The sequence below is a fragment of the Carassius carassius genome, chromosome 32, assembly GCF_963082965.1.
Source record: "Carassius carassius chromosome 32, fCarCar2.1, whole genome shotgun sequence".
Lineage (NCBI taxonomy): Eukaryota > Metazoa > Chordata > Actinopteri > Cypriniformes > Cyprinidae > Carassius > Carassius carassius.
The window spans coordinates 10,279,629-10,305,490 of NC_081786.1; positions in this window are offsets into that span (position 1 = coordinate 10,279,629).

A 25,862-nucleotide genomic window follows, 5' to 3' on the forward strand; every position below is an offset into this window, starting at 1 on the left:
CTGTGATTCTCAACCAGGGGGCCGGGGCCCGTAAACTTCCCAGGGGGCCTCAAGATGATATAAAATGCCTTCAAAATAAGCTACAACAACTAAAAGTCATTTTTATTTAAGGACAAGGGTTCCTATAGTCTGGAGTTTTAAAAGTGTTACATCTAGACCTGGAAAAGTCATTAAAAAAAATTATAAAATCATAGACCTGTGGGTCGAGCCGTCCCTGTGATTAAAAAAAACCCCATTCATGTAAGTACAATTGCATCAGATTTCTGTATTTTGTTGGAAATCAGCACATAAGTAAATATGTTAATGGAAACAACATGAAACATCAGTATTATAGCTCCACTCACGGCACGCCTCAGGAGCTCGGCTTTTTCCGGAAAGAATCGGAAAGCTGTATTTTTTTTTATAAATATGATAAAACTAAAGACTTTTTGGATATATGAAGGATGCAGTACTACTCTATAGGTACTCAAGATTGACATGAGATTAGGTGAAACTGTGTACTGTATGTTATGTACCCTTTAATGATGCTATGGCATGACATGGCATACATAAAAATGTATTTACAGTCAAGATTTAAAGAAGAGCTTTAAAATATTATGTCAAAGTCAAAGTCACCTTTATTTATATAGCGCTTTAAACAAAATACATTGCGTCAAAGCAACTGAACAACATTCATTGGGAAAACAGTGTCAATAATGCAAAAATGATTGTTAAAGGCAGTTCATCATTGGATTCAGTTATGTCATCTCTGTTCAGTTAAATAGTGTCTGTGCATTTATTTGCCATCAAGTCAACGATATCGCTGTAGATGAAGTGTCCCCAACTAAGCAAGCCAGAGGCGACAGCGGCAAGGAACCGAAACTCCATCGGTGACGGAATGGAGAAAAAAACCTTGGGAGAAACCAGGCTCAGTTGGGGGGCCAGTTCTCCTCTGACCAGACGAAACCAGTAGTTCAATTCCAGGCTGCAGCAAAGTCAGATTGTGCAGAAGAATCATCTGTTTCCTGTGGTCTTGTCCTGGTGGTCCTCTGAGACAAGGTCTTTACAGGGGATCTGTATCTGGGGCTCTAGTTGTCCTGGTCTCCGCTGTCTTTCAGGGATGTAGAGGTCCTTTCTAGGTGCTGATCCACCATTTGGTCTGGATACGTACTGGATCCGGGTGACTGCAGTGACCCTCTGATCTGGATACAGACTGGATCTGGTGGCCACGGTGACCTCGGAACAAGAGAGAAACAGACAAATATTAGCGTAGATGCCATTCTTCTAATGATGTAGCAAGTACATAGGGTGTTATGTGAAGTGTTTCCGGTTCTGGTTTACCTAATTAATGCAGCCTAAAAATCCTTTAACGGATTTGGATATTAAAAGCATCTTAGTACGTTATGTGTATGCCAGGTTAAAGAGATGGGTCTTTAATCTAGATTTAAACTGCAAGAGTGTGTCTGCCTCCCGAACAATGTTAGGTAGGTTATTCCAGAGTTTAGGCGCCAAATAGGAAAAGGATCTGCCGCCCACAGTTGATTTTGATATTCTAGGTATTATCAAATTGCCTGAGTTTTGAGAACGTAGCGGACGTAGAGGATTATAATGTAAAAGGAGCTCATTCAAATACTGAGGTGCAAAACCATTCAGGGCTTTATAAGTAATAAGCAATATTTTAAAATCTATACGATGCTTGATAGGGAGCCAGTGCAATGTTGACAGGACCGGGCTAATATGGTCATACTTCCTGGTTCTAGTAAGAACTCTTGCTGCTGCATTTTGGACTAGCTGTAGTTTGTTTACTAAGCGTGCAGAACAACCACCCAATAAAGCATTACAATAATCTAACCTTGAGGTCATAAATGCATGGATTAACATTTCTGCATTTGACATTGAGAGCATAGGCCGTAATTTAGATATATTTTTGAGATGGAAAAATGCAGTTTTACAAATGCTAGAAACGTGGCTTTCTAAAGAAAGATTGCGATCAAATAGCACACCTAGGTTCCTAACTGATGACGAAGAATTGACAGAGCAACCATCAAGTCTTAGACAGTGTTCTAGGTTATTACAAGCAGAGTTTTTAGGTCCTATAATTAACACCTCTGTTTTTTCAGAATTTAGCAGTAAGAAATTACTCGTCATCCAGTTTTTTATATCGACTATGCAATCCATTAGTTTTTCAAATTGGTGTGTTTCACCGGGCCGCAAAGAAATATAGAGCTGAGTATCATCAGCATAACAGTGAAAGCTAACACCCTGTTTCCTGATGATATCTCCCAAGGGTAACATATAAAGCGTGAAGAGTAGCGGCCCTAGTACTGAGCCTTGAGGTACTCCATACTGCACTTGTGATCGATAGGATACATCTTCATTCACTGCTACGAACTGATGGCGGTCATATAAGTACGATTTAAACCATGCTAATGCACTTCCACTGATGCCAACAAAGTGTTCAAGTCTATGCAAAAGAATGTTGTGGTCAATTGTGTCAAACGCAGCACTAAGATCCAATAAAACTAATAGAGAGATACACCCACGATCAGATGATAAGAGCAGATCATTTGTAACTCTAAGGAGAGCAGTCTCAGTACTATGATACGGTCTAAATCCTGACTGGAAATCCTCACATATACCATTTTTCTCTAAGAAGGAATATAATTGTGAGGATACCACCTTTTTTAGTATCTTGGACAGAAAAGGGAGATTCGAGATTGGTTATGTATAGGTTAAAATTGTATCACACCAGGGCGTAGCACCATTTCAGAAGTGACAGAAATTAACAAGAATTTTATGTATGTATTATTATTGTCCCACTTTATATCGTGTCCCTAATACCTGTGTACTTACATAGTAACTAGATGTGTACATAGTATGTAATCACAGTGTAAGTACTCATTGTTACATAGTATCTACAGCTGTAATATTTCTGTAACTACAACAATGTAACAACCCTCTGAATGGTTTGTGTAAGTACAAATGTGTAACAAGACATTGGTAACAACACCTTTTTTTCACTTCACTGAGTAGTTTAACTTGTGAATTATATACATATTGTAACAAAAAATATGTATAAGAGTAATTGGAACCATTTGGTCAAGGGGGTGTAAATGGGTAGATTTAGGGGTCAAAATGGGATCCAGCGGGTGGAGATGGGTAGGTTTAGTGTTAGGTAAAGTGGGAGGAGTTGGATCTCGAGTTGGAGTTGTTGCACCACTGTAATACCAGTGTACTTACATGGTACAGTAACTCCTCAGGAACTGGCCACTTAAAATAAAGAGTAACATTCTGGACACCGTACACTGTACAAGTTGTGAATAAAAACAGAATGCAATGATGTGGAAGTTTCAAATTTCAATATTTTATTCAAAATACAACATAGACGACATATCAAATGTTTAAACTGAGAAAATGTATCATTTTAAGGGAAAATACGTTGATTTTAAATTTCATGGCATCAATACGTCTCAAAAAAGTTGGGACCAGGCCATGTTTACCAATGTGTGGTATCACCTCTACTTTTTAAAACAGTCTGCAAATGTCTGGAGACTGAGGAGAGAAGTTGCTCAAGTTTAGGAATAGGAATGTTGTCCCATTCTTGTCTAATACAGGCTTCTAGTTGATCAACTGTCTCAGGTCTTCTTTGTTGCATCTTCCTCTTTATAATGTGCCAAATGTTTTCTATGGGTGAAAGATCTGGACTGCAGGCTGGCCATTATAGTACCCGAATCCTTCTTCTATGCAGCCATGATGTTCTAATTGATGTAGTACTGTATGTGGTCTGACATTGTTATGTTGGAAAATGCAAGGTCTTCCCTGAATGAGACAACTTCTGGATGGGAGCATATGTTGTTCTAGAACTTGGATATACCTTTCAGCATTGATGGTGCCTTTCCAGATGTGTAAGCTGCCCATGCCACACGCACTCATGCAACCCCATACCATCAGAGATGCAGACTTCTGAACTGAGCGCTGATAACAACTTAGGTTGTCCTTGTTTTCTTTAGTCCGGATGACATGGCTTCCCAGTTTTTCAAAAATAACTTCAGATTTTGATTCGTCAGTTTTCCACTTTGCCACAGTCCATTTTAAATAAGCCCTGGCCCAGAGAAAATGCCTGCGCTTCTGGATCATGTTTAAATATGGCTTATTTTTTGACCTATAGAGTTTTAGCCAGCAACAGCGAATGGCACGGTGGATTGTGTTCACCGACAATGTTTTCTGGAAGTATTCCTGAGCCCATGTTGCGATTTCCATTACAGTAGCATTCCTGTATGTGATGCAGGGCCCAAAGATCACGGGCATCCAGTATGGTTTTCCAGCCTTGACCCTTTACAGCCTTGACCCATTATTCTCTGAATCTTTGGATGATATTATGCACTGTAGATGATGATAACTTCAAACTCCTTGCAATTTTTCTCTGAGAAACTCCTTTCTGATATTGCTCCACTATTTTTCGCCGCAGCATTGAGGGAATTGGTGATCCTCTGCCCATCTTGACTTCTGAGAGACACTGCCACTCTGAGAGGCTCTTTTTATACCCAATCATGTTGCCTATTGACCTAATAAGTTGCAAATTGGTCTTCCAGCTGTTCCTTATATGTACATTTAACCTTTCCAGACTCTTATTGCTACCTGTCGAAACCTTTTTGGAATGTGTAGCTCTCATGAAATCCAAAATGAGCCAATATTTGTCATGACATTTCAAAATGTCTCACTTTCAACATTTGATATGTTATCTATATTCTATTGTGAAAAAATATAAGTTTATGCAATCTGTAAATTATTCCATTCCTTTTTTTACTCACAATTTGCACAGAGTCCCAACTTTTTTGGAATCGGGTTTGTACATGATCAATCTAAGATTCAGTGTTCGACTAATAAAGTGTAAGTATTAGTCCTGTTAAACATTTGTACTTTCATTACCAAAAAGTGCTGTTACCTATGTCCTGTTACAAATTTGCACTTACACATATCATTCAGTGGGTTGTAACATATGTGTAGTTACCACAAACATTAGAGCTGTAGATACTACTACTCAGAGAAGAATGGAGCGTGAGCGCAATCCTGTGACAGTCACAGGCGGTAAATAGTGGAGTGCGTGAAGGAGAGATGCGAGGCACGAACACTGTTTAAGTCTCCATTAATTTGTGCTTTTAGTAATTTAATGTGTTGATGATGATGATGCATTTTATTTATAATGCACTTTTCTCCAACCCAAAGCGCTACACAGTATAGTAAACATAATATAAGATAATTAAACAATAAATTAAAAACAAAAAAATCAGACGAAAAAAAAAAAACTAAATAAGATACACTTCAAAGACAATAAGCATTTTTAAAAAGATGGGTCTTTAGAGACCTCTTAAAACAGTCCAGAGTTGTAGAATTTTTTATCGCAAATGGAAGTTTATTCCACAACCGCGGAGCGGTAACCGTAAAGGAGCGACCACCCATCGACTTTAATTTGAATGTGGGCTGCTGTAGAGCATAAGAGTCAGATGAGCGGAGAGAACGATTTGGAATGTAAGGAACAACTAGATCACAAAGGTATTCCGGTGCTATCCCATGAATGGCTTTATATGTTAAAATCAAGATTTTAAAATCGATACGTGCCGTTACTGGAAGCCAATGGAGTTCATAAAGAACAGGGGAAATATGCTGCTGAACAGTTGTGTGTGTTAGTACACGTGCGGCCGAGTTTTGGATATACTGTAATTTCTTAATATGTTTATCAGGGAGACCAGAGTATAGTGCATTACAGTAATCTAGTCTTGACGTGATAAATGCATGGATAAGCTTTTCTGCATCTGGCAGGGATATAAAAGGTCGAATTCTTGCAATATTTTTTAGATGGAAAAAAAGCTGATTTTGAAACCAATTTGATATGGGCATCAAAAGACAAATGTGAATCAAAAATAACACCTAAATTTCGCACCTGTGATGCTGGGGCCAGTAAATCAGAATCAGTGATCAGATTTTGACAGTTAAACTTGTGCAAGGCTGCCGGCATACCAACAAGTAGAAATTCTGTTTTTGATTCATTAAGTTTAAGATAATTGGCATGCATCCATAACTTAATTTCTTCCATACATGCGCTCAGAGCTGTGATTGCAAGATTAGGATCAGGGAGAGTGTTAACATAGATCTGCGTGTCATCAGCATAACAATGAAACCTCAGACCGTATTTTCTGATAATGTCACCAAGTGGGAGCATATAAATGCTGAACAAAGTCGGCCCAAGCACTGATCCCTGCGGGACACCCTGCTGAACTAATGTGGCCTCAGATTTATGTTTCCCCATGCAAACATACTGAAAACGGTCTGCTAAATAGGACTCAAACCATTTGAACACAACACCAGAGATGCCTAACAACACACGCAACCTGTTAAGAAGGATAATATGACATATAGTGTCAAAAGCTGCACTAATGTCTAGCAGGACTAGAATGCTGCAAGCACCAGTGTCAGCAGAAACAAGTAGGTCGTTGGTGACCCTTACAAGTGCAGTCTCAGTACTGTGTCCAGATCTGAAACCAGACTGAAATGGTTCCAATAAGCTGTTATTGGACAGATATTGCCGTAACTGACCAACAACAACTCGTTCAAGAACCTTTGCCACAAAGGGCAGGTTCGCAATAGGCCTGTAGTTAGCTAAATTTTGAACATCACAGCCCGTTTTTTTTAGAACAGGTGTGATAGCGGCCACCTTAAGGGCCGGAGGAACCTGGCCAGTGGCTAAGGAGTTGTTAATAATTACAGTGATGGAAGGGCAGACATGTGATAAACAGACATGTGATTAACTTTTTTAGAACCTCAGTAGGCAAGGGGTCAAGAAAGCACGTGGTTGAACTCATAGTCATGATCAATTTTGAAAACATTGTCTACATTGACAGTAGTAAAGTTCGAAAGGGCAGTAGAAGGTAGTTTTTTTGAGTAAGACTCACTAGTCAGCAAAGGAGAGTCAAAAGAGATGGAGCTATAAATACTCTGAACTTTCTCTGTAAAATATTTGTTAAAATTATTACACATCTCATCAGAAGGGCAGACACTTTTCTTTTGAGATTTGAGAAGGCTATCAATTGTCTTAAATAACGTCCTAGGATTAGCAGCACCTTTATTGATAACATGAGAGTAATATGCCTCTCTGCTAGTCTTCAAAGCAAGATGATACTGCAGCTGGTGTTGTTCAAACAATAATTTGTGAACGGTGAGGCCTGATTTTTTATACAACCGCTCAATCTTCCTTCCTTCAGCTTTAAGTGCACGCAGATCATTTGTGTACCAGGGAGACGACTTGGAAAAAGATACAACTCGTTCTTTCACTGGTGCAACAACATTAAGAATTGAGGAAAGTGCAGAGTTGTAACAGTCAATAGAGCCAATCACAGGAAGCTCCGCAACAAGGTTAGAAATCCTTTCAGGGTCAATATTCTTAATATTTCTAAAGGATATGACACGCTGTTTAGAAGACTGCAGGGAGGCAGAGATGGTAAATTCACTTGTTGGTAATTTATGATCACTAAAGTTAACTTCATCCTTTGAGAGCTGATCTATACCAACACCCACAGAACATAATAGGTCCAATGTATGTCCCGATTTATGAGTTGAAAAGTCAACATGTTGAATGAAGTTAAAACACTCTAACACATGCAGGAAGGCCGCTGCAGAGGAACAGTTTGGATTGTCAACATGAATATTCAGGTCCCCTATTAGCAGCATGTCTGGACAAATAGGACTTAGCAGAGTCAATAATTCTGCAAGTTCAGAAAAGAACCTCGCATCAGCCTTAGGTGGGCGATAGATTAAAACAACTAGTACTGGTGAAGTGCAGTTAACTTTGATAGTCAAACATTCAAAAGATGACACAGCAGGCATTGTTACTTCTGCAATAGACAAATCAGATCTGTATAGAATAGCAAGACCACCACCTTTTCCAGTGAGTCTAGGTCTGTCAATGTAGGTGAATCCAGGTGGTTTGGCTAAATTAAGATTGTAAAAGTCATTTGGTTGCTGCCATGTCTCATAGAGACAGAGAAAATCAAGTTTTCTATCCAATATTATATCGTGAAGCAGTGCGGCTTTCTTGTTCATTGAACGCACATTTAATTGAGCGAGTCTAATTTTAGACCTTGCGTTCTTTACGCGATTCTGCAACATTTTCTGAGGAAAATGTAAGTTAGATGAACAGATGCCACGAGAGTTAAGAAGACTTGAACGCCTAAATGAGGAGTGAAGTACATATATTCCAGCAGGTGAAGGATAGAGACATCGGCGGGAGCCACGATGCAAATATCTTGGCCGATGCAAAAGTTTGAATGATCGCAAAGTTTTAATAATACAGGCGCTGGGGGACAGATGATGATCCAATGAAAAAAAGCTCATAATGTGAAAGAAAGTACCTTATCATGTTGGAGTTCCACAATCTTGATTCCAGTGTTCCACAGGATCCAGTTATAGCATAGACCATCAGTGAAAAGAATGTAGTGAAAAGGAAACAGCATGCTTATATCCAATGGAATCCTGATAAAATTGTGAAAATCACAACACTCTGAGCCGCAGGAGTTGTTCGGCAATTAGAATGCAGAGGCCGCAGGAGCAACAGACCGTTGGTGAATCCACACACGCAGACAAACTCCGACTTCAGATTAGAGATGACACAGTTTCCAGCCTCGTTCAGGTGCCGCACCCGGCACTCGCCACTCGAAACAAGAAGAACGCCGAGGAATCACCTCAGAAGCGATCAGCAATCCAAGCTCAACAGGAACCTCACATTCAAATGTTGAGATGAGAGGTAGGCCTAATAGGCTATTAAATCATTTAAAAAGTTGGTAGCAAAATAAAACAAATTTTAAAATAACAAATAACTAAAACACATGGGTTGAGAAGCGGCTTCCAGCTGAGCTAGCGTCCTCTCACACGCCGGATGTTAACTTTTTTAACGTGTGTGTTAATATTTTGAAAGCACTGCATCACTATAGAAATTGCAATTCATTAGATTCTTAGCATTTTAAAATCGAGATCGGCGATTCACGATTCAAAGGGTTTGTAATCGATGCAACAACTAAATCGTTACACCCCTAATATATTAGTAAGGCTTTCGGCTCGGTACGCATTATAAACTGAATGATTCGTTGAACTAATCCTATTACATATGGAAAATAAAAGAGCTTAAAGTGTGTGAATAATGTTCTCAGTGCCACTGTGCTCAACAAGCACAGGTATGCCTATCTACTAGGCATCACTGCCAGAAGCATCTCCGCTGGTGCCGTTGGACCAGCTGCGGAGTCATCAGCCGGGAGCCACCTTTCACTGATGTTTCACTCCTTTAATCCAGAACATCTCAGGTTGGTGGCGTATGTACCCCCATCCACGTCTCCATGTACCAAAAAAAGCCTCTAGCTCATCCTCCCATGGGACCATCAATTCGACCATGATGACTGTTTTTGAAAGGGTGGACCAGAGGACGATAAATAAGGACCAGAGGACGCCATAAAGAGGTTATGGTGATCTCAACCGGGAATCAGGTGGCAGTCGAGATTAGCTGCCATGCTCCACTGTCCTCCCTGTGACAGGAGAGACCTCTCCTTCAGCCTGCTGCTTTGGCTCTCTTCCCCTTGTCTGACAAAGTGGATCCGCTGATGAGATGTTACTGAATGGGCCCTGTTTGCATACATCACTAATCCACAAGCTTGCAAAAGACTTGGTTGTGGTGCCATCTGTAGCTGCCCAGGATCAGTGCTGCCTTGCACCCAGAAAGGATGTGCTGAAGACTTGGATTATGGGAGAAGCTGAGATGACAGTTCTCTTCCAATCCATTCCACAGTTGTAGGTTCTGGGGTCTTTGACACTTCTGTGATCACCAGATTTTTCCATTCCTTTGTGGATGCTTTGGACCACATTTTAGATACAGATCCCCATCCAAGCCCTGTCCTTCCATGCTGTGATAACCCAACAATCTCCTGATGCTGTAGTTGGTTGATGGCCTGTTCCACTGTCTGTGTCATGTTCCACTTGCATCCTGATGCGGATCTGGGCTTCAGTGTTTCTCACAAAAATGTCTTATCTCAAATAGCAGCCTCACCTTCTGTTGCTTGTTGCCGAAACTGATGGCTTTTAGTGGGAGTTCCAAGATGTTTCTCCCAAAAAGTGCCAAATTGGAAAGACTGCAAGGAAGGCCAAGTCATTTCTTGATGTAGCTATTTGCCTTCCTGTCCATTTTCAGGACTGTTGTTAAGGTAATGTCCCACAGTTTCAGAGGATTGAGGCGAAGCTTCTCCATTCATCCTTGTCTTTGGCTTTTGGCCAGTTGACTTTGGGTCTGCAGGCAGCAGGACAGCTCCTTAGATGTTACACTTGGGAGTGTGCAGGTGGTTATATGTTTGTGATGCTGTTACTGAGGGTTGTCCATTGGTTGGTACGCAACCTGTTGTGGGGGCTGGTCTTTCTCACTTTTACCAGATACAGTGTTGGGTTCAGCAGCACTGTGCTGCTCAACCTGGCTTTGATTCCTCCTTGTCTGACCTGCTGTTCCACTGCAAGCTTGCATCTGGCTGATCCAGCAACACTTAGCCTTCCCTTGGTGAATGTGTAAACCATGATGATGATATAATCAAAATATTAACACTGCAGTCATCAATTAAAATCAATGAAATAAAAAGCTTTATTTCATGCACAGACTTTCAAAAACATCATTTTAACATGAATGTTTAATATAATTAATCTCTTTTTTTCACTTTGTATGGGCCACAAGAGAAATATTAAGGGAATAAATAAAAACAGTTAGCTATATATCATTATCAGCATATGTTGAAGTAGATTCGCCTTCCGTCGTCTCTTTCATTTCTGCCTGAGATTAAAATGTTCACTGACATAACTCTTGTGCAAAGTTTGCATGTTGCGTGTGTGATATCCATTGGCTCACCTTCATGGTTTAAAACAGAAATATTTTGTGAACCATTACACCTCTAATATATAGTTATGCCAAGCTTTATAATATTTTAAGTAGAAACTGTGGAGAAATTATCGTATTTGTGAGTTAAAAACAATTTATTGAAACCTAATCCTATAAAACACAAAGTGGAAAAGTCCCATAAATATATAATTTTCATTTACTTAGTTTAATTATACTAAAATTATTTTAGTGTATTTTATATTTATTTAGTTAATTATTGTTATATAATGTATTGACAGTACTGGTTTCTGTAAATTAAAATGTTTGAAAGCAAGAAGCTTCATCATTACAGCGCAGGTAGCAAAAATATACTTGCAAGGCATGAGTCAAAGTGTTTGAGAACCACTGGTCTATGAATAAAATCAGTGAATTATTAGTCTGAATAAATTAGCCTGAATAAATCATAATCCCTATAAATACTAGATATGAAAAGGCAGTATGTAAGGCAAATATATGAAAACTTTTTAAAATGCAATAAAAATTTTATGTGCAAAAGTAAATACAGGCAGTTTGGTGCAGGACTTAAACAGAAAACTAAACATTTTTTATTTATTTTTTGGTAGTTACTATATGTATGAAACTTGGTGTTTGTGTTGTTGTGCTGGAGGTTATAATGGGATGATGCGAGCAGTGAGACCAGAGGTTCAGAGTTAAATGTGTTGGAACAAATGCCTTTTATCGTCATTGATTGTTTTAATTGAACAGGGTGAGACTGGACCATTTTTTTGCCAAAGCCTGCTGGTAAAAGGTCTAACAAATCTTCAAGACAGATATGATGAAAAGTAAAAGAAAAAGTCAAACCGAGACAATTGCCTTTAAATGGACCATTATTAGAAATACATGCAGACTGCTCAAAATGAGATTAATGGACATGTATTGCTGAAAACATTTATACTGAATATTGACATTTTCTCTCTCTCTCAGAGTCTCTCTGTCAGGTCAGGTGAATGTCACTTCGCTGCTGGGAAATTTAACGTTGCTTTTAACCTGTGCTGCCATGTAATTACCTTGACATTTACCCTTCATTAAATCAACTCTACGGCAGCCATTTTATTTTTCCTGACTCTCTCCATCGAGGCAGATGCCAGTAATTATACATTCTAATAATTAGAAACAGTGGGCTGTGGAGCCTGAAATGCAGAGCAAATACTGCAATTTCCCATGATTCCTGACCTCCCCTGCATTGTTCATTATTTTTGTGGCAAGAGAGTGTTGAAGGGCAGAAATACGATTAGAGAACTGTGCGATGAGGCTGAGTGAATGAGTCAGTGACAAGGGGAATGCCTGCTACTTGTCTCATTTCGTCCATCACTTCCGTTATTACGACAACTGCCGGGGAATTGGTTCAATGGTGGAAGGTGGCGGTAACGATCCACCAGGGACTCGTCAATCAAACTTCCCAATGCCACCCCAAATTGAAATTTCATCTGCATTTGAATTAACGACATTATTCGCCAATTTACCTCAGAGTGAACATTTTTCCATTGGAGAAGGAATTAAATTAGAAAATGAGTGAGTCTTTAATTTCCAGATTATTAATCACAGAATATAATTCACCTCCAAATACCTTAAGGGCAACCACATTATCCTAAGTGCCATTTTATCTCCTGACCGTGTATCTGATGCCCTGATGGCGAGGTGTCATACAAATCTAGTTTTTCAGAAGCAGATGATAAAAGAATACATCTCGTTCCATCATGGAAGACATAATATTAGCAGCACTTCCTGCCTGAGAGCTTATTTGACATGAAATTGGGTAGTTTTTAACCTATAAATGCCACAGTAAAATTACTTTTCTGTAAGTGGGGAACAGTCAGCATAATTTGAGATTTATTCTGATGGGAAGTGGGCCATGTACAAAGGGACTGGCTTAGCTTCAGATGAAAGAATGTCTTGAACTAGCAAAACAGTCAAGCACTATAAAGGAATCATCTGCAGATTTAAAGGCTGATTTAATTGATTTTGTGTTTGCTATGCAGATTTGTCTTTTGCCTGTTGTCTTACGTACTAAAGCAGCCACATACTAACCAATTTTTTTTTTTAGCAAATTATTAACACTAAAACTTTGGCAATGCTTATAATTTAGTCCTTTCTGAATGCACATCTATGTGTATATATATATATATATACACACACACACACACACACACACGTTCTGAACTGTATATTATTATTATTATTTTTATTATATTATTATATATTTATTATTTATATTATTATTTTGCATTAATTTAATCTTTACATTTAAATTAAATAATTATAAATTAGTCATGCATGCTAATTAAAATGTAACAACCACAACAATAACTATTAATATATTTTGTATTTATTAAATTATAAATATTTGAAATTATATATAATTCATTTAATTTATACATTTAATATATATTTTTTAATTTATAAATAATATTTTGTACATATTAAATATTAAAAACATTTTAATAAATAGTTATTATATTAGTTACTGTATAATATGTTAAATAACAAAAATAAAAATAACATTTGTAAAATGTAAAAAAAAAAATACATTTGTTTATACATTTTTTTCCCAAATTTCATACATTTGGAATGAAACACCAATGATATGAGTAGGTTATTCTAGACAGTATTATGCAATAAATCATGTCTTGCAATGCACTGATAAACAGCCAAAACCCACACATTATTTCTCTAGTTAATTACTTTTTAGCATTTATGTGCTTACAAGTGTGTTTAAGTTTTTATCATGACGTTCACTTCAGTTTAAATATGCTTTTTGTTTTAGATAAAAGAAAAGCACGATGAGTATAGAACTGCAGTTGTTTCACTATATATGATTTTACATGGGGTTTGAACACAGAATCTGTGACTGTTTATATAAAAGGCTTCTTTTTTGTGTGTTGAATTCAGGCAGAGTTTGAACCATGACATGGTGGAGGGCAGCGCTGTCGTCAGACTGAACTCAATGCTGGGCAGTAATGGGGCCTCTTAGTCAAACCTGAAGTCCTGGGGTACCTCAGCGCTCCCTGTGCAGGTGTGCATGAATATTAATGTTAATACTTTTAAAGCATTACAGACTTAAATGTGACAGAGCAGCTAGCGGCTAATCACAGATAAAAGCCCATTACAACTCTAACTACTGCTCTGTCTGTGGACCGAGCCACTCTGAAGGTCAGTTTAAAATGTTTCAAATCAGAAAACATGAACACGATACTGACTTTAACTCTAGGTTTTATAGACTCTCATTATGAAAATGGTCTTGTTTAAAATAGTGCATAAATTGTGCCTTGTTGTAGCATGCTAATGGCTGTGATGTGCTAAAGCTAATGTTCATGGCATGTTTGCTGTTCAGAGAGTTTATTCAGTTTGATTTTAGGACAGTTTAGAAACTTTACCTTCACTTTAAACTTAAACTGTTTTCAACTGTGATAATGCAAAAACGTTCCTTGAGCACCAGCAGCATATCACAATGATGCCTTCATAGGAAAACATTTTAAATATTTTAAAATAGAAATGCAGTTTTAAATTGCAGTATTTCACAATATTTTCTTACTGTATTTTTTATTTAAAAAAAAGCAGCCTTGGTGGCTATAAAATACTTATTTTCACCTGAAACAACCCTTAGCATTTGTGTAACCTACAGTATATTGTCATGTTGATGTATTAAAATATGTACATTTTAACTAAAATAAAATCAGTTTATTTAGATTATTGATTATTGATTATTGTTATCATATGAAGAAAATGTTTAGGTTACCTGAGAGTGTACCATTTATTTTATTAATACGGTTGAAATGTGATCCTGAATGACAGGAAACATTCTCTGTGATTAAACTGTTACATCCTGTAAATAATTAACCAAGGTTAAGCTCATGAACATGTCAGTTGATCCAGCAAATCCATTAAAATTAATTTGTGAAGAATTAGATATTTGATAGTATCTAGCCATCCTACCTGGTCAGTTTTTATCAGGGATGGATAAAGCTCATCAGATGCCCCACGGTTTCATTGAAAAGAGTGTTTGTCTCGAAAAGACATAAATAGTTTTCATGAATTGTGATCTCAGGAGGATGATTGAGAGAATTAGCTAAACCAGTAAGCTAGGGAAGACTCTGGAAAGAAATAGAGATATATAGGCAAGAGAGGCAAAAGCGTAAAACAGATAAACAAAGGCTTATTTGTACTTCCAGCAGAGCGAGGGGAGATGTCACACAGCATGTAGGAATACAATCTAAAGCAAGCACTACACTCCATCGCTAAAAAGAGATTAAGACCTCATGGGGTCAGCTGTAGAGAGATAACGCACTGCAAACAGCTCTTACAGCTAATGCCTCCCGACTTTAACAACAGCAGCCGGCTTCACGAGACACCACGCCACAACAATCCATCACCGCGAGGACGTGCTTTCCAACACGATAATATGACAAATGATGGCTGGCTTGATTGAAACCTGACAAAATTACCTTTTATTTTATAATAATGTCTGGCAGCAAAGCCCAGCCCACGATAAACACAGATCCATCACCTGACTGTCACCGCCCGACTCTCTGTAATGGCTGATCAGCGAGTTTAGCCTTCTAGACTCCAAACTTACCAGCAAACTGTCAACACGAGCCCGTACCGCCCCGACACTGACAAATACTCTCCCTGACAGGGCCACAAATCACACGCTGAAGAGTTTTAAAACTCAATATTCACTGGCTACGCATCTGTGGCGCTCTTGTTAAAAGTGTATTACGGCAGCCTCAGCTACGAGCACACTCTTTATTATTACTGTATTGACAGCGACTATAATAAAGTTGTGTTTTTGGAAAGCTCAGAAGATGGGCTTGGGAGAAACAAGGGAGAAAGACACAGCCTGAGAGGGGGTAAAAAAGCAATAGCTATAATGACAAAGGTCCCTTCTTTGGAATATTGTGAAATGGCTCATTGATTGAAAAATGTTATGGTGGAAAAAACCTGAAAGTGTTGTGATTGATGACTCTTTCTCGCTTTAATTTCCAGCCTCGGCCTTGAAATACACAAGCAATAATACACAAAATGACTTTGCCTCTCGCTCGCAACTGTGCAGATGCATTCTCAGCTTCAGACCTGTCCAGATTATAGCACAGCATCAGAATCATCACCTGTTTTTGTAGTTGCATCTGTTTTTTTTTCTCAGATTTGTTGACAGAATTATTCTCAATAAGTCATTTTATTCTCAATGGCAGATTCTTCTTTTATTAAAGAGGTGGTTCACTCAAAAATGAAAATCCTGTCATAATTTACTCATCCTTATGTCATTGCAAAATCTCTCTGACTTTCTTTCTTCTGCATGTGTAACACAAAAGAAATGTGGTGCAGTGTTGTTTTGGACCCCATTGACTTTCATTATATGGATGGAAACATTATCTAAAATATTCCTTTTGTGTGTGTGTGTGTGTTCTGCAGAAGAAAGTAAGTCATACAGGTTGGAAATGACATGAATTATGACAGGATTTTCCTTTTTGTGTGGATTATTTCTTTAGTAAAAGAGGGATCTGCCATGAATATGTTTTCATAACTGATAATTCTGTCAACAAATCTAACAAAAAACAGATGCAACTCCAAAAGTCAATAATGATCCTGATGCTGTGTAATAATCTAGTTAGAACGACATGATAATGACTGAATTCTATTTTTGCGTGAGCTATCCCTCTAATTATATGTTGTAAATAGACTGATGAATTAATTGTCTTAGCCCTAAAATGACAATCCCATGCTCACACATCGTCTCTAATCGTAGTATAGTGATCATCCTGGTTAAACCATGGCGGCCGCATAAGCTCCGTCACACTCTGGATATGGCCCACTAAGTGTGCTTAAGGCTCATTGTTAACATAAGGCCAAATCTGTAATATAGCATGGACAATTAAGTGCACAATTTTTCTATAAATGCAAAATCCTTCACTGTGAATAATTCAGTCAGCCCTCTCCAGCTCGTTTAATAGAATGGCGGGAGAGTGAGGGAGCTCATTTGGCCGTGCAGCCGGGTTTAATTAGATTTTATGATGTATGGTATTGCTAATTCGGTGGCCCTCTGTGCGCTGTCTAAGGCAGCCCTTTGCTCTCCAGCTCGGCTGTCACGGACCCATTTTTAACCGTATTGAAAAATTCAGGCTTTATTATCGCCCAGCTCACTCACTCCACCCAATCAGAGCGCAAAGTAATGAGCTGCTTAACTCTCTCTCTCTCTCTCTCTCTCTCTCTCTCTCCCCCTCCACATCTAATTCCCTCCCTCTAAAGGAAAAGTACGAAGAATGAGGGAGGAGAACATTGGCTGTTGAGTTAAGAGGTTAGTAAAAATGAAAGGAAAAGGACAAGAAGTTAATGGAAAAAGAAAAGAGGCGCATGCCAATAACGGACAACTGAGGAGGGAATGAGTGACTGGAAGAAGCTAGTAAAGGAAGTGGATGAGGTAATGAAGAGATAGGGAGTTAAAAATGTGAAGATCAAGCGACACCGATGTCTCATCGTCAACATCCTCGTCGCATTAGCATTAGTGCTATTGATTCATGAGGGAACATTCTAAAAGCCTGTAGCCATTAGCCCACAGTTCCTGCTGCTGTCACCAGGCCATGGCCAACACTGCCTAATGCACTGTTCCTGCATGAGCTACCAGTCTAATACATCTCACTCGGAGAAAGGTCAGCAAGGCAAACAGATTGGGGGAAACACAGCAGGGCATGGGGAAGTGGGGGTGCAAAGAGTCTCTGACCCCTTGCAAACACATATACACAAATATAAACAAACATTTCCCTGCTATTCTAGAATAATCATTCCAGCTGTCTAGGTCAACAATAGCATTACAATTTTTTTTACCAGGACAGGAGAAATGGTATCATAGGGAGAATTAGAATAAAAAGTGCAGTCTGACCAGCCTGGCGAGAGAGAGTGTTAGAAATGAGATGAATGTGGCAGAATTGAAATTAAAGGGGTAAAAATTAGATTAACGGTCAAAGGTGTCAAAACTTCAGTTAATGAAAAATATCTTTCGACTTCTCTAATTACTTGTCTCCTCAAGCAGGTAACGGCAGGTGTGAGATTAAATGAGATTCCTGGCTATGAACGGATCATTGTAGCACTCCTGATATTCAGACTGCTAGTATTTTGGAATGTTAGAAAAGTTTTTCACATATTTATATCAATTGTAGGACACAGTTGTGTATTTTTCTTAATCATTTTATACTATATACATATGAGTGTGTGTCCTTACAAATGAGGCAATTGTTTTTTTATACACCTATAACATTATTTCTGGAAATATATATTGAATTAAGTTTATCATAATTATCTAATAGTTGCATTTTGATTTAAGCACATGCATCTCTAAATATTATTACATCTGTTTTATACAAGAGAAATTACCGATGGGGTAAAAATATTGAAAGATTATTAATTATCTTGAGTATTAATATAAACAGTCTATAATATAAAAATAATTGATTGATTGTATTAATTTAAAATTTTTATTCATTTAAAAAATATATATATTTTAAATATTTTACAATTAATGATGACAAAATACTGATAAAAAAAATGCACACACTGTATATAATTGTATTTATTGTATATAAAAAAAATTGGACTGCATTTCCTATAGACTCAGCTATACAAACACCTAGAAGAAAAAGAAAACGCAGAGACGAAGGTTTGGCACACATTGGGGAAGTCCGTTGCTTGGCACTGAGCCAATGCAAAAGCCACATTAAAACCTACCAACCTCAAAATCTAACAGTAATCCATTTACAACTAATCAAACATTTACAGAAGTGCAGCTCCAGCCAGAGAGAATGATTCATCAACCACAAACCCCATGTTCCCTTTCACCCCACATCTCGTTATTCACACTGTATCTCAATCTACCTATGCAAATGAGGCGTGAGGGCCGTGGAGAGCTGACTGGGAGACGGAAAGAGAATGATAAACAAATATTCATCCATCCTGCTGAGGAAATTAGAGGAAAGAAGCCTAGACGTAGAGATTTGGGCCTGGGTATAATGCCAGGTTTGAATGTGTGTGCGTGTCACTTTCTCTTGCTCTCTCCATCTTTAGCGCGTGAATTATGCATGTGGCAGTAGCCTGTCACCATCGTCGAGGTGAATTAACTGAGCATGTCGCAGCTTTTGTTATAAATCCCACTGCCTGGTTCTGTACCCGTTTCCCCAACATTCTGTATACCTGTGCGATGACGGATTAGCACGCCGCTTAGATTAATGTCACCGCCCGCACCGATTTCACTAGCCATGTGAAGCTAGCGGGTAGGGGGTAGCTGTCTGAACCCCAGGGCCTTGGATTGAGAGACCTCGATTTTTTTTTTTCTTCATTTTTTGAGAGACAGGCTCACCCCTTCTGTATGGTAATCCTCTGGTGGGGTCACCACAGGCTAGGCGGCTGTGACTGTTCCCCCATTATGGGTCCCATTTGTATATCAGGTTGTAATTACACCGAGCCTGCCCTCAGGCCTACATTGACCGATCTCACCTTTCTGAAATATACGATTCAAACACAATATAATTATGGCTGTATTAAATGACTAATGAATTCACATGCGGCTAAGTTCACTCCGCCGCCGCCATTTGTAAATATTTCCAATGTAATTCTCAGACAATTTATTCTTCCGAAGCCGATATGAAATAATGGAAGGTTTAACTCTTAAAGGCCTCCATTTTTCCCTCTGAGCCTCTAACTCACCAACACAGACGTGAAAACATCTTGTCCCAAAACCCTTCTGTGGTTACTGAAATTTCCACGCTTATCATAAAATCGGAGTGTGGCAGGTTATTATGCTAAGGGCCATTTGCAGTGTTGCTCAGCTTTAAATGGTTAAAATCAGGGAGCTGTTTTGAAATAAAAATCCGCTGCCTTCTCGAACACCCCAGACGCTTATAATGCTGCTGAAGGTGGCGGCGGCCAATTCTTTCTCCCTCAGAATAAAGTGTACCCTTTTTTATTTGAGATGAAAATGTCAGTAATTTATCTAAGATTGATGATGTCTTACATTTGTACCCAATAAATGAAAAATAGATGAGCCCAGAGTTCTTTCGTTTAATATTTAAGGCAATATTAAAGCCTGCATACAGCCAGTGGAAGTAGTTTTATTTAAGAGGAATAAGACTATTGGGCATTGTTTGTCGAGCTCCTCATGTTTATTTGATGGGATTTTTTTGGCTTTCTGAGGAATTCAGACGCTGTGGAAATCGCACCCGTTGCACAGTATTTAGAAAACTACTTGGTGCTTTTTGATATAGCTGACATTTTAGAAGTTTGTGTGTATTTGTTCCTGTTTGTCTGAATATTAATAGCTTACTCATTTGGTTATGTTTGTTTATTCTCCATACACTGTAAAAGTTGACTTCTTAATAAAATTGAAATTGCTCTGTTTTGGCTCTAATTAAAAATCCTTAAGATGTTCTTGAAGTTTGAGTGTTAATACACCACATAAGACTATCATTATTGTTATCCTTATTATTAATAATAATAAAGAATATGCTTTTGTATTTTTTAATGCGCTTGCAGATTTACTTTTACCACTTAAAATTAAAAAAAAAGATATTTTAACTGAAAATAAATAAATAAATAAATAAAATTATGATTGAGGCTGTAACAGAAATTGCAGCTTTTTATTGTGGATTAACTGAATTTCTAGGTATTTTGGAGTTTCCAGAATAGTCCAACAGAGTTTCGGCCATCTACCTACTTTTTTTAAAGTACACAATCATAATTCAGATTGTAAGCAAGAGAGCAACCTCTACACCGGCAATACCACATCTTCATGAAGAGTTCATGAATGTCAATTGCTGGAATACCCGACAGATTCATAATAAACAGCACCTAATTTCATCCTCCGAGAGCTGCATTAGTCAATAAGCTACTGTACTTTTGAGTTATTTGCTTTATATAGATATATCTCTGAGCAATCAGGCATGCAGTTGAGTAGTACTTCTCACTCTAGTGCTGGTTAACTGCCTTATTCAATCTAAGTGCAGAACAATGGTGGGTGCTGGTCTCTGCCGCACAAGGAAATTAAATCAAGCCTCAAAATCCAGACAAAATAAAAAGAACCCCTCTCTTACTCTCTCTCTCTCCGTCTCGCTCTCTCATGGCTCTGAAATGGGACTTTACAAGCTTGATTCTGGGCCTCTGTGTTATTTGATTAACGTCAATTTGCCAGTGTTTGAACCGTACATCAGAAGGGCGAGTGGCAGCAAGTCGGCCGCATGATCAGGCCTCTACACACACACTTGAGCATGAGGCCTGCAATCAGCCACAGCTGAGGAACAAGTGGCCCAAACACAGCTGTCTGTCGGCCCACACCCACTCCGGTAATAACGGGCAGGAGCTCGGCATTTTCACAGAGATTAAAAAAATGAGTCAAGAGAGGAGGTGGGAGGGGGAGGGAGAGAGCTAGAGAGATCTTAGCGCTGCCGTGACAGACAAAGCGAATGCACTCCATGAGAAAACGAGTGCGCTGTAAAGTGGAGCAGTCTAATGCAGCCAGATGGAGAGAGAGCTGGATGGTGACCAAGGTTATATAAGCTCCTAGAGTTTGAGAGATCTGATTGGCGGGATCAACACTTTGGCACCGAGAATGAACGGATCTAATGAGCGCTATCTGCAAAATGGCCTCCTGTAGAACTTCAATGGGTTTGTCCTATTATAGCAGACGTAGTTCTCGTGGAAAGACAGAGGTGGAGGATGAGGCAGAGAGGAGGATGGCCCACTCAAAGCGCAGCCATCACACTCCATCTTGATTCATGCACCCAGTCAAAATATTGAATCCTGACGATCGCTGCCGCTATGAAGTTCGTCCTCATGGTTTGCGTGTTATACATTAAACAACAACTGTGGCATGTCCTGTGATTTGTTTACCATCACAGGGCTTGTATATAGTTATATTAGAGAGTTCATATGATAACTGACTTTAAGTAGGCTAAAGTATAGGGAAACATCTTGGAATGCTACTTGCTGAAATGATCCTAGAAGGTGTTTTTCTGTGAATCGAACCTTTGGGGGGGGGGGGGGGGTCCAATGAAGTTCTTCTATACAAAAGGTTAAAAAGCCTTAGTCACCCAAAAATGAAAATTCTGTCATCATTTATGCACATTTAAGTTGTTCTTCATTAGCTTCTTTTTCTTTTGAACGAAGAAGATATTTTGTAGAATGTTGACAACTTGACAGCCACTGACTTTCATAATATGGTAAAAAATACTATGTAAGTCAGTTTTTACCATCAATTGTGTGGTTTACCATCAATTAGTCTTAATTTTGTCAGCTATTTTCAATTTTAGTCTTAGTCTTAGTCTCGTGTTAAATGTCCTTGTTAGTTTTTATCATATTTACTTAACCTTATCCTATTTATTTTTAGTCTAGTTTTAGTCGACTAAAAGTCTCAACATTTTAGTCTAATTTTAGTTAAAAAAAAACTAAAGTATTTTAGTTTAGTTTTAGTTAAAGTACACCTAAAGTAGCCTATTTTATCTCGTTTTAGTCAATAAAAACAAAATTTTAGCAATAAGATTATTATTAATTAACCATACAGCAGTATTAATTGTGGCAGCCATTTTTAATTTAGTCCTAGTTTTACTCAAATGTACATGTTATCATATTTAGTTTATATCATATCATATCAAGTTTAAGACTACAAAATGTATGAGCATTTTAGTCAGGTTTTTCGTCACACTGTATAATGGTTAAACTGATAAAAATAATTTTTACTTTAAATTATAGTCGGAATGATTATTGTCATTGGAGAAATTTGCTTTTGCATTTTAGGTATTGTACTTTCACCAGTAAGCACAAAGCATAGAATGTGGACGTATACACATGGTTTATTTTTTACCTCATTTGCTGATTTATTATAGGCTTTGTATTATATAAATACCAAAGACTTATGCTCTCTCTGTCTATATGAAAACTGGTTAAACAAATGAAAAATATTATAACAGTGAAATTTCCTAATAATAATTCCAAATTGCAATAGCCTAGTCTATGTTTCTCTATTAAAAAACAGTGGTGAAATAAGTGTGTTAATTTAGCAATCTCAATCGAAAACAATACAGTTGAGATGACAGAATACAGACCAGCTGTTTGTCAGTGTTTTCAGATCGTCTTCGGCTGCGCTTCCGCAATAAAGAGAGTTTGCATGTGCATGGTTGCCCGCTTGCTTAAAATAAGCAAAACACCAGGCAGAAATTTTTTCCTTGTTAGGGTCACCTGATTCCACATGTTGGTAAAGGGGTGGGCAATTTGACCACGATATGGGAAGTTTTATTTTGCAATATCTATATTAATAAAAATAACAAAGATGCAAATTACAAACCCTAAGACAAATAAGATAATGGAGATACAGACTAAATGGGTAGGGGGGTGGGGGGTGTACTAGAACATGCTCTCTTGCTTGGTGGTTCGAAGTTTTTACATAATTTACATTATTACAACACCTTTTTCCCTATCCTGGCACAAACGGCTCTTTTAGTTCCTGGTTTGATGAAGGCCCGCCTTCCAAAAAATAAAAAGTGATGTGATTGGTTAGCTGTCCCAGTGCATTGTGATTGGCGAACAGCTTAGACAGTGTTTCAGTTCTTGGCATTTTTGGGGTAAAGTTATGAAATTTTCTGCAATTTAACTATTTTGCTATGGCAATGCAATGCCATAAACCATAAAAAGGCTATAAAAACACTTTAAAATGCTTTATACCTCAAATAGAACACATTCTCAATTCTTTTAAAGCCCTGTTTAAACTAGTGCGATTTCATTTTAAAACAGCATTTTAGAATTAAAAAAATCTGCGTTTACACCGGCATTTCAGAAACAATCTCCGTCTACACTACATAACTGAAAACGCATGTCACGTGACCATTCATGCACATGGGGAATGTGCGTAAAAGTGTAAACAAGAAGTTAGTTGCTAGTCACTGGCAGGTTCAACAATGAGCTTGATGGCGAGGAAAAGGAAGGTCGTATTTTGTGTGGACAGATGATGAGGTGGAATTGTTACTCAAAGTAACTAATGATTATAAGATGGCCATGGCGGCCGAAAATGTCGATTGGGAGTCATGCCATAACAAATATAGCGACACACTTGACAGAGACATGACACGGTTACACGGTCATCAAGAATACGCAGAGATCACGTGGGCAGCCACACCATCGTTTTCGAAAATCTCAGTTTTGGTTTACACTGAAATGCAACCCCAGAGTTTTCAAACTAAAATGGGGTCGGCAGTGTTTTCAAAAGTCTCAGTTTTTGAACGTGGAAAACACTGGAGTAGTGTAAACAATAGGTGTAACCGTAGCAAAAGTTATGCGTTTTAAAACAAAAATGCATTAGTGTAAATGGGCATAAATTGTCCTCTTTCACTTCCATTGTCAGTGCCTTATCATAACCTTGGTTTCTGCTTTTTTAATATAAGAAAACTAGAGAGTCAAAACTGATTTATTTTTGTAAAAGTTATAAGTGATCTGAACCTGAAATATTCTTTGAAGAATGTAAATCCCTAAGCCCGACCTCATCCATTAACCTCAGGTGAAGAGGTCTGGCTTGCTAACCAACACAACGTAGCCTCAGGCTGTTCTTTACCATAGCTGTAGTCTACACTGTTGTGTTATGCTGGCGTCTGCGGCCACCAGATGGGTTCCATGTTGTAATTCACCCTTTTGAAACCCCCTATTGGCTTATTCAGATGATATTAACTGACAGTCATTTGCTTATGGGACACAAATTAAATCATACGATGGCATTAAGGAGCTCTCTGTGGGCTCTAGAGAATAAATACAGCACTGTGAGAGATTTTGTTGCATGATTTAGAGAAAGAAAGCAATTGATTGAACTGGCACACTGCAGCTGTGTCCGGTAACACAAAGTAGGCCTGTAATATATAAATGTATATACATTTTACATCTCGTGTCAGTTTTACTGGACTGTCATGTAGATTCGAAGCCTGTTCAGATACCTAGATTTTACAGTCAGTTGTGATTATGACGGATGTCTTTAAGCAGTGTTCGATCTGGACACCCTGGCACAGAGGGCCTGCCCTCAGCACAGCTGATATGAATTACCCACAGGTAAAGCAGAACAATCACAAAGAACTGTGGCCCGTCCACTGCAGCAGCATTTACAAGAAATCAATATCAATACTTAATGTAAGCTGGGTGAAAAATGAGCCAGCATAGACGGGGCATAATAACGGAACAAATGAAAGACCTTGGAGTGTCTCCCCTCCCGGTGGGGAACGAGGGGAGAGGGGGGTGGAGAAAAAGAGGAGAGGAAAGAAATTCTACTTGGGGTGCATTGCTTGTATTCACAACACAAATGAACAGCTACTGATCATTTTATAATGTTGTCACATGTTAACTTCGACTGTAAGACCTGAAGAAACTTTTGAGCTCTATTGTACAGTAGTTTTGGAAATTTTTGATGATGAAACTTTGTGTTGGAACTCTTTACCAAGTTTGATCACAATTTTAAACATTTACTACAACTGAAGAAAATTCAAATTCATGCATTTTCTGAATATACATTTCAGTATGGGAAGATGTAATGCCTCGAACAGGCACTTTTATATCCCAGTGGTTGATTTTTAATTAAAACCAATTAACAGATTTTTACTTTTTTCATGGCTTAATCCTCTATTTATTACTACATTTTAAATCCTAAAATGTAAAAATAATACTTGTAATTTATTTTGTAAAAATATTATTTCTAAACAATGTATTTATTTATATATTAATTTTAAATATATATATATATATATATATATATATATATATATATATATATATATATATATATATATATATATAATATATATATATATATAATATATATATAACTGAATTTTTTATCAAGACTGAAATAAATCCGTAATTCCCACCATATAAATGTTGCATTGTCTTGACTAGCATTTTGCAATGGAAACAACATCTG